Here is a 14,791-nt window from a genome sequence, read left to right as displayed (position 1 = left end):
TACCTTCAGTCCTTCCAGCTTCCCAAGCACCTTCTCCTTAGTAATCACAATTGCTCACTTCTGCCCCCGATACTCTTGAACCTCTGGCGTACTGTTCGTGTCTTCAATCATTAAGACTAATGCAAAATACTTATTTAACTCATCTGCCATTTCTTGTCCCTCATTACTATCTCTCCAGTGTCATTTTCCAGCGGTCCGATATCCACTCTCACCTGTATTTTATTCATTATATACAGTACAGTATCTGGAAAAAAACTATTGGTATCTTGTTTGATATTATTACCTTCATACTTCATCTTTTCTCTCTTTATGGCTTTTTAGTTGCCTTCTGTTGGATTTTAAAAGCTTCACAATCCTCAACCTTCCCATTAATTTTTGCTCTTTTACTTGCCCTTCTTTTGCTTTTATGTAGTTTTGACTTCTTTTGTCAGCCACAGTTCATCATCCTGTCTTTAGAATGTTTTGTCTTTTGGATGTACCTATCTTGCACCTTCCAAATTGTTCCCAGTAACTCCAGCCATTGCTTTTCTGATGTTATTCCTGCTACTGTCCTCTTCCAATCAACTTTGGCCAGCTCCTCTCTCATGCCTCTGTAATTCACTGCTCTCCACTGTAATACTGATCTATCCGAATTTAGCTTCTCCCTCTCAAACTGCAGGGTGACGTCTATCATAACATGATCACTGATTCCTAAGAGTTCCTTTGCCTTAAGCTCCCTAATCAAATCTGGTTCATTACACAACACCTAATCCAGAATTGCCTTTTCCTCTATTCTGAGACTGTACCCTCTGGTCTTACACTCTCCCACCATAGGAAACATCCTCTCCACATCCACTCTATTGAGGCCTTTCACCATTCGATAGGTTTCAATGAGGTCACCCCTCATTCTTCTGAATTCCAGTGAATACAGGCCCAGAGCCATCAAACATCGCTCATATGACAAGCCGTTCAATCCTGGAGTCATTTTTGTGAACCTTCTTTGAACCCTCTCAACATATCCTTTCTAAGATAAGGGGCCCAAACCTGTTCACAATATTCTAAGTGAGGCCTCACCAGTGCTGTATAAAACCTCAGCATTGCATCCTTGCTTTTGCATTCTCGTCTTCTTGAAATGAATGCAACATTGCATTTGCTTTCCTCATCACAGACTCAACCTGCAAATTAACCTTTAGGGAACCCTGCACAAGGACTCCCACATCCCTTTGCACCTCAGTTTTTTGTATTTTCTCTCCATTTAGAAAATAGTCAACCCTTTCATTTCTTCTAGCAAAGTGCATGACATACAATTCCCGACACTGTATTCCATCCGCCATTTCTTTGCCCATTCTCCTAAACTACCTAAGTCCTTCTGCAAAACGTCCTCAAAACTACCTGCCCCTTCACCTATCTTCGTATCGTCTGCAAACTTTGCCACAAAGCCATCAATTCCATCATCCACAAATAAGAGAAAATCCGCAGATGCGGGAAATCCAACCAACACACACAAAATGCTGGTGAAAATCAGCAGGATGGGCAGCAACGATAGAAAAGAGTACAGTCGACGTTTTGGCCCGAGACCCTTCAGCAGGACAAAAGGTTTTGGCTCAAAATGTCGACTGTGCTCAATTCCATCATCCAAATCATTGACATACAATGTAAAAAGAATTGGTCCCAACATAGACTACTGTGAAACACCACTAGTCACAGGCAGCCAACCAGAAAAGCCTCCCTTTATTCCCACTCTTTGTCTGCTGCCAATCTGCCACTGCTTTATCCATGCTAGAATCATTCCTGTTATACCATGGGCTTGTAACTTGTTAAGGAGCCTCATGTGTGGCACCTTGTCAAAGGCCTTCTGAAAATCCAAGTGCACAACATCAACTAATTCTCCTTTGTCTATGCTGCTTGTTATTTCTTCAAAGAATTCCAACAGCTTTGTGAGGCAAGGTTTTCTCTTGAGGAGATCTTGTTGACTATGGCCTATTTTATCATGTGTCTCCAAGTACCCTGAGACCTCATCCTTAACAATCAACTCCAACACCTTCCCAACCACTGAGGTCAGACTAACTGGCCTGTAGTTTCCTTTCTTCTGCCTCTCTCCCTTCTTGAAGAGTGGAGTGACATTTATAATTTTCCAGACTTCCAGAACCAGAATCTAGTGATTCATGAAGGATCATTACAAACACCTCCATGATCTCTTCAGCCACCTCTTTCAAAAGCTTGGGGTGTACGCCATTTGGTCCAGGTGACTTATCTACCTTCAGAACTTTCAGTTTCCCAAGAACCTTCTCTCTAGTTATGGTGAGTTATGTCCTCTCTTTTCCTTTTATGCTGTCTTTAACTTCCCTTGTCAGCCGCAGTTGCCTCATCTTCCCTTTAGAATACTACTTATTCTTTTGGATGTGCATCTTCCAAATTGCTCCCAGAAACTTCAGCCATTGTTGTTCTGCTATCATCCCTGCTTGCGTCCCCTTCCAGTCAGCTTTGGCTAGCTCCTCTCTGATGCATCCGTACTTCCCTTTTCTCCATTGTTCTACTGATACATGTGACTTTATCTTCTCCCTCTCAAACTAGTAGGTGACTTCTATCATATTATGCTCACTGTCTCTTAAGGGTTCCTTTACCTTCAGCTCCCTAATCAAATCTGGTTCATTACATAACCCTCAATCCAGAATTAGTGTTCCCCTGGTGGGCTCAACCAGAAGCTATTCTAAAAAGCCATCTTGTAGACATTCCAAAGATTCTCTCTCTTGGGATCCAACGCCATCAAAATCTTCCCATCTAACTTCATATTGAAATACCCCATGAGTACTTTAACATTGCCCATTTGACATGAATTTTCCCATTGTAATTTGTAGCCCACATCCTGGCTTCTGTCCAGAGGCCTATATATAACTTCCATCAATGTCTTTTTACCCTTGAAATTTCTTAACTCTATCCACAAGGCCATCTTCTAATCCTATGTCACCTCTTCCTAAGGATTTAATTTCATTTTTTAACAATGGAGCCACCCCACTCCTCTGCCTACCTGCCTGTCCTATTGATACAATGTGTATCCTTAAATGTTAAGCTCCTAACTCTGATCTTCTTTCAGCCACAGCTTGGAAATGCCCACAACAACATACCTGCCAAACTGTAACTGTGCTACAAGATCATCTACCTTATTCCGTATACTGAGTGCATTCAAATACAGTATAATACCTTCAGTCCTGTACTCCTCACCCTTTTCACTTTTGTCCCCCTGTTACACTTTAATTCATCCCACTGACTGCAATTTTGCCCTATCATCTGCCAGTCTATCCTTACAGTCTCACTACACATTGCACTTAGTTGAATATGATCTGTCCCAGCCTCAGCACTATCACTCTGGTTCCCATCCCTCAGCCAAATTAGTTTAAACCCTTCCCAACAGCTCGAGCAAACCTGCCCACAAGGATATTGATCCATCTCAGGGCCAGGTATAACCAACATCCTCCATGGCTACCAGTTCAGGTAGAACAAAACCTTTGTACCCCACATTGTTACTTAAGCACAGGTTGAGCTTCTAGTCCCTCATCCCTCAAATTAGATCATTCTTCTGTAAGATTGCCTTCTGCTCTCGCTCAGTTGCTTCTCAAATCCTGGTGCATACTCTGGTAACCTCCACTTTCGACTGTTCTAGGTTTCTCCTGGGGAGCCTCACATATTTCTCCTCCATTTCAAAAGTCTTGAAGCTATGTTCAGATCTGCTGCAATCTTGTTAACAATCTGCCAAATCTTGTTAATTGTGTATCACTTAATACCTAACCCACCACTGATTGTCAAATCAGCCATCAGTTTTAAAATTCTCTTCTTAGACTACTCTGAATCTGTCTGATCTTTTGGCATTATTTTAAAAAACAACCTCATTTGACTGAGTCCCAGTTTAAAGTATGTTGGTGTATTTTATTGTTCAGTGAGGCAGATGTTAGTGAAGTTTGTCAATTTTATTGAATACAGTCTTCAAACGAAATGTGTTAGATTGCCTGATCATCTAATAGTTTTTTAATATCCTTGCTAAGTTTCTGTGATTGTCGACTGGGCTCATTCATTGTTTATCTTAACTCAAACTAGCAGCAAGACCGAAGCAGCAACGATGATAGGAAATGAATACAGATGATTCTGAGAAATATATAACCACGAACCATATTTGGCACAGGATCCCCTCCAGAGGCAGGAAGTGGGAGGTCATTACTTTGAGCAATATTGTGGTACACCCTCACAATAATATCAAAGGTGCCGACTCATGGAAGAAAAGGTTTAGCTGTCGGAATGATACATTCCACCACGTTCGTTCACCATCGGAATTATCCACTTTTGCAAAGCAATCAATACGATGGTGATTCATGGCTTCGAAGGAAAATAATGGTCAGTCGTCTCCAATGGCAATTGTCACATGTCGAGTAAAGGACAAGCATGCAGCAAAAGTGATGAATGAAAGTAACTGTTTCCAGCTTCAACTGATAATGACTGTATGCACGATCGTTGTGAGTCATTTGCTCTGATCCTGCGAGCTCTTTCTAGGTGTTTGGTATGAGCAAGGATGAGTGACAGTGAATATTCCAATACATACATTTGTACTAAATGTTATTAGAAATCCGAGAAAATGGCTTTAGTTTGTAAATGACATTTGGGTAGCTAGTTTTGGTTTATTTAGAATTGAAGAGTCCTCTGCTCTGTTTCTCTCTTCTCTATCCCTTCTTTCTTTATTCCTCTTAATCCCTCTTTCTCCCTCTATTTTTTACCTGGTTTGATCTCTCTTTCCATTGTACTCTCTCATTTCTCTCACACTCACTCTCTCTGATCTATCTCTTTCTCTCTCTCCCGCTCTTTCTCTTTAGCCTGCCTCTCTCTCCTCTCTTGCATTCACTCTCTCTGATCTCTGTCTCTCTGCCTCGCTCCCGTTATGCTTTTATGTAATTCCGTAGTTACTCTGTAGGATATTGTTGGAAACAGCTGCTATGGGGCAATTGGAACAGATGTGAAACAAATATTAGTGCTATAACAGGATCTGATAATGTGGAAAAATTAGCTCAGTAATTCTGATAATTACTGAACAGGCCAGATGCTGAATCTAAGACATCTCTTTTGGTAGAACACATGGACATACGATGCTTGTACCACCACATTAGATGCACAGGAAGTTGATAAAGTATTAAAAAAAGACTGACTGAAGTAAAGAATTATTTTAGTCATCTGCAGTGCAATCACTACGCTGCAGTCAATATTTTATGTAATCTACAGTGTAGTACAGAGAGCACTGAACATAGAACAGGACAGCACAGAAACAGACCCTTTGGCCCACTGAACTAATTAGTGAATAAATACTTAACTAGACTAATCCCTTCTGTCCACACACTGTCCATATCCCTCCATTCTCTGTGCATTCACCGGCATAGGTGAGAGTCTCTTAAACATCTCTATCATATTTGCCTCCACCACCATCCCTATCAGTACGTTCCAGGCACCCACCACTCTCTGTGTGAAAACCTTGCCCTGCGCATCTCCCTTGAACTTGCACTCTCCCACCTTAAATGGAAAGGTCAACATACAGTGGTCATGGAGAGGATGTTTCTATTAATGTGAGAGTCTAGGACCGGACGGCACAGCCTCAGAAGAGAAGGATGTCACTTTAGAACAGACATGAGGATGAATTTCTTTAGCCAGAGGGTGGTGAAACTGTGGAATCATTGCCACAGACGGCTGTGGAGGCCAAGACCTTGGATATATTTAAAGTGGAGGTTGATAGATTCTTGATTAGTCAGGGTGTCAAAAGGTTGCAGGGAGAATACAGGGGATTGGGGTTAAGAGGGATAATAAATCAGCCATGGTGGAATGGCAGAGCAGACTCAATGGGCTGAATGGCCTAATTCTGCTCCTATATCTTTTAGCCTAATGGTCTAAAATCATGCCCTCTACTATTAGATATTTAGACCCTGGGAAAGACGCTCTGGCTGTCTATCAGTCCCTTTCATAAGCTTACAGACCTCTATCAGGTCTATTTTAGCTATACTGATCAGTGATAAGGCAGCTAAATAGTTTCAAACAGGCACCCCCACCTGTTCCATCGCATTAATTTCCCTTATTTATTTATTTATTTATTTATTTACTGAGATACACCAGGGAATAGGCCCTTCTGGCCCTTTGAACTGTGCCACCCAGTAACCCCCCATTTCATCTACCCTAGTCACAGGACAATTTACAATGACCTACTAACCAGTGTGTCTTTGGACTGTGGGAGGAAACCAGACCACCCGGAGAAACCCACGCGGTCACAAGGAGAACGTACAAACCCCTTACAGGTAATGGCAGGAAATGAACCCAGATCGCTGGAAATGTAAAGCGTTGTGCTAACTACTACACTATCATGCCGCCCGGATAAGTTCCTGTCTACAGTAATAAACAATTCAACTCTCACATCTTACCTATAATTCACATCCATACAGAATCTTGAACTGTGTTATGTATGTTCTAAAGTATGATGTTCAAATTTTACAGCGATTATTCAATCCATTAGTTGGGATCACTTAGTCCTACTATAGTATATATTCATTTGTCTAATGGCCAATACCTTGCCTGCATATTTTTTTCAAAATGTTAACTGTTTATTCCTCTCCATAGATGCTGCCTGACTTGCTGAGTTCCTCCAGCATTTTGTGTGTGTTACTCTGGATTTCCAGTATCTGCAGAAACCCTTGTGTTTAGATTTGAATTAATGTGCCTCTGTACATATAATTTGCTGACTGGTCTGTAATTCCTGTGGCTAGTTGAGGTAAAAACTCTCCAGGCAAGACTCCCTCTACAGCCCTTTTATTTACTGTTTACACCTGGTACCAAAACCTAAGATGACTCCAAAGGCACTGCTTAATTGGTATTAGTCTGGCACATTTTCAAAATATCCGGACACAGATATCTGCTCTTAACAATCTCTAATATTGCTTTATTATACTTTGAAAGTATACAACTGCACAATAAATCATTTTGGAGTTTGAATACATAATTTGCTAGGAATGTAATACATTATTGTTCATTTGCCTCCTGAGATTACCACTTATTGGCAGTCAAAAGAACTTGAAGTGATGTTGGGCAGAAGTGGGAATCAAAGAGAGTTGGGATCCTTCAGCTGAATTGCTCCAACTTGGGGAATTGTTTGTGAAGAACTCTTACACTCCCAACGTCAGTGGTCTTCCTCCAGTGGTGATCCTCCTCGCGTGCTAGCTCCAACAGTTCTATCTTCAACCTCTTCCAAAGATCCAACCACAATGTAACACTTCATAGCACACACGACACAGCATAAAACACCACTATTAAATGCAACTATCTTTATGTGCTAGATTGCAGAGGCCAGCAGACTAGAGGAACCTTTGCTTAAGGAGTCTGTTGCTTTACTGATGAGGACTGTAGAAGGGGAAGTTGATCTGTCAGTGAGTATGGCAACAGTCAAACGCAAACTGTGCAAAGAATAAGTTTTGCACCCTAGATGATCAAAGAATCAAAATCAAAATCAGGATCACATTATTCTCACTGACATATGTCATGAAATTTGTTGTTTTGTGGTAGCAGTGCTGTGCACTACAGTAAAAAAAACTATAAATTACAACACGAATATATAAAAAAAAGTGCAAAAAGAGAGGAAAATTGTGAGGCAGTGTTCAGGGGTTCATGGACTATTTAGAAATCTGATGGTGGAGGGGAAGAAGCTGTTCCTAAATTGTGGAGTGTGCATCTTCAGGCTCCGGTATATCCTTCTTGATGGTGGTAATGAGAAGAGGGCATGTCCTGGATGGTGAGGATCCTTAGTGAAAGACGTCGTCTCTGTGAAGTGCCCCTTTTTGAAACTGTCTTCACTACTGGTGAGGCCTTTGCCCATGATGGAACAGGCTGAGTCTATAACCCTCTTCAGCTTTATCTGACCCTGTGCACCGACACCTCCAAACCAGACAGTGAACCAGTCAGAATGCAATCCACCATACATCTGTAGAAACTTGTCAGAGTCTTTGGCGACATACCAAACCTCCTCAAACTCTAATGAAGTATAGTCACTGAGTACAGTGCAAAGGATTTCACAAGGCAGCTCTCAGAAAAGCAGGAATACTCTTGGAACTTCGGGGTTATATCTGTTAGCCATCACAATCCCGTTGCATATAAAGAGAAAAAAGCTAATCTGATGCCATGGATACTGTTGCTGAGATTTTAGATTCCTGAAATCCTCTGGATCCATTTCTATCTACTGATTTCAGGCTTCAATGATTGCAATGAATTTGTTTTCATAATGCAAGTAAGAAGGGAAAGGAAACTGATGTTTGTGATGTCTTCTACACTACCCTGGAAAGAGTTGAAAGCAAATAAATTGAGGGCAGCAGTGACTTTAATGGCAACAGGAAATGGTGTACCAGAACTTGGATATAAGATCTTCAGTTGGAGCTCTGTGTCAGTCTCTGTAGAAAGAATACAGCCTTGGTACGTTTTTCACTGAGAAATGTAGGCACTTCAGCATGGTAAAAATTTCTACCAGCACTGGATTCTCCTTAAGATTGCAGTTCTTCCTGTTCTTCCTTCTCTCATAACAATGGCAATCCCTAAAGGGCCACCATGGTTGAAAATACAAAGCACTCCTTTTAACAAGCTGAATACTAGAACTTCTATAGGTGCACTGTGGTGAGCATCCTGACTGGCTGTATCATGGCCTGGTATGGAACCACCAATACCCAGGAATGAAAAAGCCTACAAAAAGTGATGGATACAGCCCAGTCCATCACAGGCAACACCTTCCCCACAAGAAACAGCATCCATCATCAAAGACCCTCACCAGCCAGACCATGCTCTCTTCTTGCTGCTACCATCAGAAAGGAGGTACAGGAGCCTCAGGGCTCACACCTTCAACTATTAGGCTCCTGAACCAGTGTGGACATCCTCACTCACTACAGCACTGAACTGATCGCTGAACACAACCTATGGACTCACTTTCAAGGACTCTACTATTCATGTTCTCAGTATTATTTATTTATTTATTTATTTATTTATTTATTTATTTATTTATTTATTTATTATTACTATTATTCATTTTTTAAATATTTGCACAGTTTGCACTTTAGCACATTGTCTTTCAGTCTTTGTGTGTAGTTTTTCGTTGATTCTATTGTACTTCTTTGTTCTACTGTGAATGCCTGCAAGTGAATCTCAAGGGAGTATTTGGAGACATATATGTACTTATACTTTGACATTTTTGACCTGTGGACACTGTTCCAGAATGATAAGCCATATAAATAGTATATGGAGCCAAAATTTATATAATGCAAGAATTTGCCTAGATTGTCATTGTGATAGATAACACTAAATACATGGGTTGGAAGTAGAATTAAATTGCACTTCTGAAAATTGATTCAATGAAATTAATTCTTTGAAAACTTTCCAGCTTTTCATTCACTTAAGTCTCCTTTCATAAGGCTAAGAGTGACACAATTTTAATCTCTTCCACTCACAATATGTGAAAAGGTTGAAGAACTGTAGATGGCAATTCAGATAGCAAAAAAACACATTTCCTGGTTGGCCTCCAGATGGACCATGAACCCTTTTTACATCTGAATTTATCCAACAGTCTGCTGCTTTTTCCTGACCTCTCTGCCTTTATCTGTATGCCAGCTCCTGTTTTTAGTTCCTGCATTTTAGTTCCTACTGCAGCTACCCTTCAATTTGAAATTCGCATCCTTCTTTGTAAATCCATCCTTGACTTCATCTCTCCTGGAAATGGTGTATAAAACTTATTTAAGAGCAAGTCATTGCTTTTCTAACACTAGTGCAGAATGAATAAACTCTTCTCGGGCTTCCAGCCAGGTGTAGATATCAATTTTAACCGAAGTTTCGATGATAAGCTCCGCTATCTTCAAATAACAGAACTTGTCATCAAAATGTCCATTATAATCGATACTTGGACTCAACTTTAAAACCAAGAAAAGCTTATTCCTCAGATATGTCGGGAAAGCACTGGATCCTTTTTCACACCTTCATATACATCCACCCTGTCTGACCATCAGACATACGATCAGAATTAGGCCAGTCTCCTGGTTTCACTGCATAACTTTTGACACCCTTACGAATCCAGGACCTATCAACCTCTGCTTTAAATACACCCAATGACTTGGCCTCTACAACTATCCATAGCAATGAATTCCACAGATTCACCAGCCTCTGGCGGCACGATAGTGTAATGGTTAGCACAATGGTTTACAGTACCAATGACCCGGGTTCATTTCCTACTGCTGTCTGTAAGGAGTTTGTACATTCTCCCCATGACCGCATGGGATTTCTCCAGGTGCTCTGGTTTCCTCGGCGTCCAAAGACGTACTGGCTGGTAAGTTGATTGGTCATTGTAAATTGTCCTGTGATTGGGTTAGGATTAAATCTGGATGGCATGGCTTGAAGTGCCGGTAGGGCCTATTCCATGTTGTATCTCAATAAATAAATAAATCCTCTTTATCTCCATTCTAAAGGGGCGTCCTTCTATTCTGAGGCTGTGGCCTCTGTTCCTAGACTCCCCCACTATTGGAAACATCCTCTCCACATCAACTCTATCTTGGCCTTTCACTATTCAATAGGTTTCAACAAGATCCCTTGTCATTCTTCTAAACTCCAGTGAGTACAGGCCCAGAGCCATCAAACACTCCTCATATGTTAACCCTTTCAATCCTAGGATCATTCTTGTGAATCTCCTCTGGACCCTCTCCAATGTCAACACATCCTTTCTTAGATGAGGGGGCCAAAAACGTACCATATTCCAAGTAGTTGTTCCTGAATGTTAAATAAAATCCTATTTAATGAATGAGAGATAGGCTCATAGTCATATGCAGCACTGAAACGGGCCCTTCGCCTCTACTGGTCCATACTGACCAAGAATCTGGCTCTCAAATTGTATCGGCCTTGGGCGGAAATTTGGCAAAATCCAGAGAGTCATACAGCAGGGGTTCAGGTCCTTCAGCACACTGGCTGCACGCTGACCATCAAGCTCCCATTTACACAAACTCTACACTAATCCCACTTCCTTTAAGTAGAATTCAAATTCAAGTTCAGTTGTTGTCATCCACCCATACACACGTATACAACAAAATGAAACAGCGTTCTATAGGGACCAAGGTGAAAAACACAGTACATATATCACATACAGCACGTAAAACAATATTAACAAATAATAAGGAAAATATTCTGTCGATGTACAAGTTGACATAAAGTGCATTTATGAGATATAGTTCAAATATACAACAGTATAATGCTACTGGTGCTGTCATCAATAATGTGTACCGGGTGGTAGCAGGGTGTTCTGAAGTCTCACAGCCTGGGGGATGAAGCTGTTACCCAGTCTGACAGTCTTTGTTCTTATACTTTCTGTCTGACAAAAGGAGGTCAGAGAAGTTGTGAGGCTGATGGGAAGGTTCCTCACATTTTCAGCACAAACTCACAGTTTCTACCACTCTCATACACAACAGGGTCTATTAGGACTACCCACAGACCTTTAGGACATGGGAGGGAGCTGGAGGAAGCCCAGGTGGTCATGGGGAGATTCTACAAGCTCCTTACTAACAGCACCGGAGGTCAGAGATCTGATTGAACCTGGGAAGCTAAGAAGCCACAGTTAAATAATCTGCACAACTGGGCTACCCCAATACTGCTTCTGTCAAATTTCCTTCCTACTGGATGGTTCATCCTGAAAAATAGGATGGCCAACCGACAACTGGAGACCTCAGGCTCTGTAAAGATGATTGTACTGCAAACACAATTAGCTTAATATTAAAGATAACTGACTGACAAGTGAAACTCCAAGGTGGTGTGCAGGCTGCTTTTGTTGCCAGGGAGATTACAACAAACATGGCCATAGATTTGGTGAGCAGATTAATGGTGCCGTGTTAGTTTATTATGAAGGCTTGAGGGAGGGAATTTCTAAAGCACAATAGTACAAGTTTGTTGGCAACTGCTTCAGCCTTTTGCGTGACTAGCACAGTAACCACTTATCATTTCAAGAGCGGCGAGACAGTTCAAGATTCAAGATTGTTTAATGTCATTTCCTGTACACAAGTGTAAAAGAGAACAAAATAATTGTTACTCTGGATCTGATGCAGGACAAAACAAATACACAATAAGATAAAGAACACAATAATAATAAAAACACAATAAATATAAATACACAACATAGCTTATGTACATTGATTGTAGATACAGTATGTTCATAAAGTGACACTAGGCACAGGAGTGTCTGTACATGAAGTGACTGGCAGGAAATGATAAAGTACAGGTGGTGTGGTTGTGGAGGGGTGGGTTAGTGGGTGGAGGTGTTGATCAGTCTTACTGCTTGGGGAAAGGAACTGTTTTTGAGTCTGGTGGTCCAAGTGTGGCCAGCAAAGACAGCGTAGAGAAAGGTGACAACTAACTTTTGACATCTTCTGCCATCCTGAAAGTTCTTCCGGTGGTTCTCAGCAGGAACCATTCCCTATCAGAGGCATTGAACAACTTGGTCCAACACTGGACTGATAGGTTGGACTAGGGATTATATGCCTCACCTCTCAGCATCTGTGGTGGAGAAGTGGAAGTCCACAACAAAAGGACAGAGTGGCCAGGATTCCCCTTCCCCTTGCCCCCTTACCAAAACATGAAAGATAAAACATGGCAGAATTCAGATACACTTGGTCCTTCAAAAAGTTTAAAGATTTAAAGATTAGTTTTATTTGTCACATGCACATTGAAATATCAAAACATACAGTGATTATGTGTTGCTTGCGTAAACAACCAGCTCAGTCTGAGATTGTGCTGGGGGCAGCCCACAAGTGACACCACACTTCTGGCGTGAACATAACATGACCATAACTTACTAACCGTAACTGTATATCTTTGGAATGGGGAAGGAAACCATAGAACTCCGAGGAAGCCCACATGATCATGGGGAGAAAATACAAACTCTTTACAGACACGGAGGAAATTGACACTGTAAAGCATTATCCTAATCACTACACTACCATGCTGTCTAAATGGAAGGAAACTATTGTTGCTTTTATCACTGACTTCCTCAAGAGCACCTCAAAGCTCAAAATAAATTGATCATGAAAATATGTAAATGTGGGCACCATGGTTACAGCTTGGGGTATTGGAATTCAGAGTTCAATCCCAGTGTCCTCTATAAGGAGTCTGTATGTTCTCCCCATGGGATGCATGAGTTTTCTCTGGGTTCTCTAGTTTCCTCCCACAGTCCAAACGCATACCGGATAGGTTAATTGGTTCATTGTAAATTATCCCATGATTAGGTTAGGATTAAACTGGGGTTGTTGGGGTTTGCCAGGTGGTGCAGCTCGAAGGGTCGCAGGTCTTATTCTGCACTGTATCTCTAAATAAATCAAATAAATATGTCACCATGTTCTACCTTGAGATTCATTTCCTTGCAGGGATTCACAGTAGAACAAAGAAACCGGGTAAGGGTCATTCCTTTAAATAAGGCTTTAGCCTGTTTTCCTATTCATGGTTTATACTGTATCTTCATTGCAAAAATGTCAAACATGAGTTAGACATTGATTGCTTTGAATCTGAGCTAAAATTCCCACTGTGGATGCTTAGAAGAACCAATCAACTTTACACTTGGATTCAGTCAGCTTACAGAAGACAAGCATTAAGCATCCAAATTGCTGTACTATATAATCAAAGCACTTAAACATCCATTTATCGTTCATCTGACTTAAACCTGAAATAATTTTTCCAACCTAGCCTTCTGAGTGTAAATCAGATCCCAAAGTGAATGTTTATTCCCAACCCCTGGGGGGCGGTGGGGGGGGGGGTGTCTGACTGTTATCTCTAGGGGGTGTGTTTCAATGTTGTGCTGTGTGTCCTGATGCTAGAATCAGGCATCATTTACTTAACTGGCATAAAGACAAACTGACTTACATTATTAGAAACCAGATTAAAATCCACAAATGTAGACAACTACAAGCAAATCATCTTTTCTTATTAACATTACGTTTTGATTGTTACTAATGAAATGTCACTTATTTATTTACGTCATTTATTTAGTGATACAGTGTGGAACAGGCCCTTCTGGCCTGATGAGCCGCACTTCCCAGCAACCCACTGATTTAACCCTCGCCTAATCACAGAACGATTTACAATGATCAATTCACTACTAAATAGTATGTCTCTGGACTGTGGGAGGAGACTGGAGCGCCTGGAGGAAAGCCCAACTGTTCACGTTGAGGACATACAAGGATGCCAGAACTCCAGAATGACCCAAGCTGTAATAGCATCACACTGGCTGCTACACTACCGTGGCACCCAAAATGTAAAGCATAAAGTTATATCTCATTAATTGCAATTTAAAAGTCACATCTAGTTTACACTAATGAGGAAACACAATCCAGATGTGAAATTAAAAAGTAAAGTAAGAAGTTATAAGACCATCTGAGGTGGAAAGGGATTTGAAAGTCCTTGTGTAGGATTCCCTAAAGGTTAATTTGCAGGTTGAGTCTGTGGTGAGGAAAGCAGGTGTCATTTCAGGAGGAGTAGAATATAAAAGCTAAGAATGTAATGTTGAGACTTTTATAAAGCACCGGTAAGGCCTCACTTGGGGTATTTTAAACAGTTCTGGGCCACTCATCTTAGAAAGCGTGTGCTGAAACTGGAGAGGGTTCAAAGGAGATTCACAGAAATGGTTCCAGGATTGAATGGCTTGTCATATGAAGAGTGTTTGATGGCTCTGGGCCTGTATTCACTAGAATTCAGAAGAATGAGGGGTCACCTCATTGAAACCTATTGAATGGTGAAAGGC

At 41.1% G+C, this 14,791-nt stretch overlaps 1 protein-coding gene across 8 annotated transcripts in view; it reads right to left on the bottom strand.

Moving 5' to 3' along the window:
- Window positions 1-14,791, bottom strand: part of LOC134340712 (NF-kappa-B inhibitor delta-like) — a 261,763-nt gene that overhangs the window by 150,565 nt on the left and 96,407 nt on the right. For 2 of the 8 annotated variants that reach the window (XR_010016615.1, XR_010016617.1), the window contains one exon: window positions 708-12,053. The exons of the other annotated variants lie outside the window; for them this stretch is intronic. The gene's annotated coding sequence lies outside the window, so the exon portion shown is untranslated. Of the gene's footprint in view, window positions 1-707; window positions 12,054-14,791 lie in introns of those variants that run through there. 8 annotated transcript variants of the gene reach the window in all.

Source organism: Mobula hypostoma, chromosome X2 (genome assembly GCF_963921235.1).
Source record: "Mobula hypostoma chromosome X2, sMobHyp1.1, whole genome shotgun sequence".
Lineage (NCBI taxonomy): Eukaryota > Metazoa > Chordata > Chondrichthyes > Myliobatiformes > Myliobatidae > Mobula > Mobula hypostoma.
This window is presented reverse-complemented; position numbering and strand designations above follow the sequence as displayed.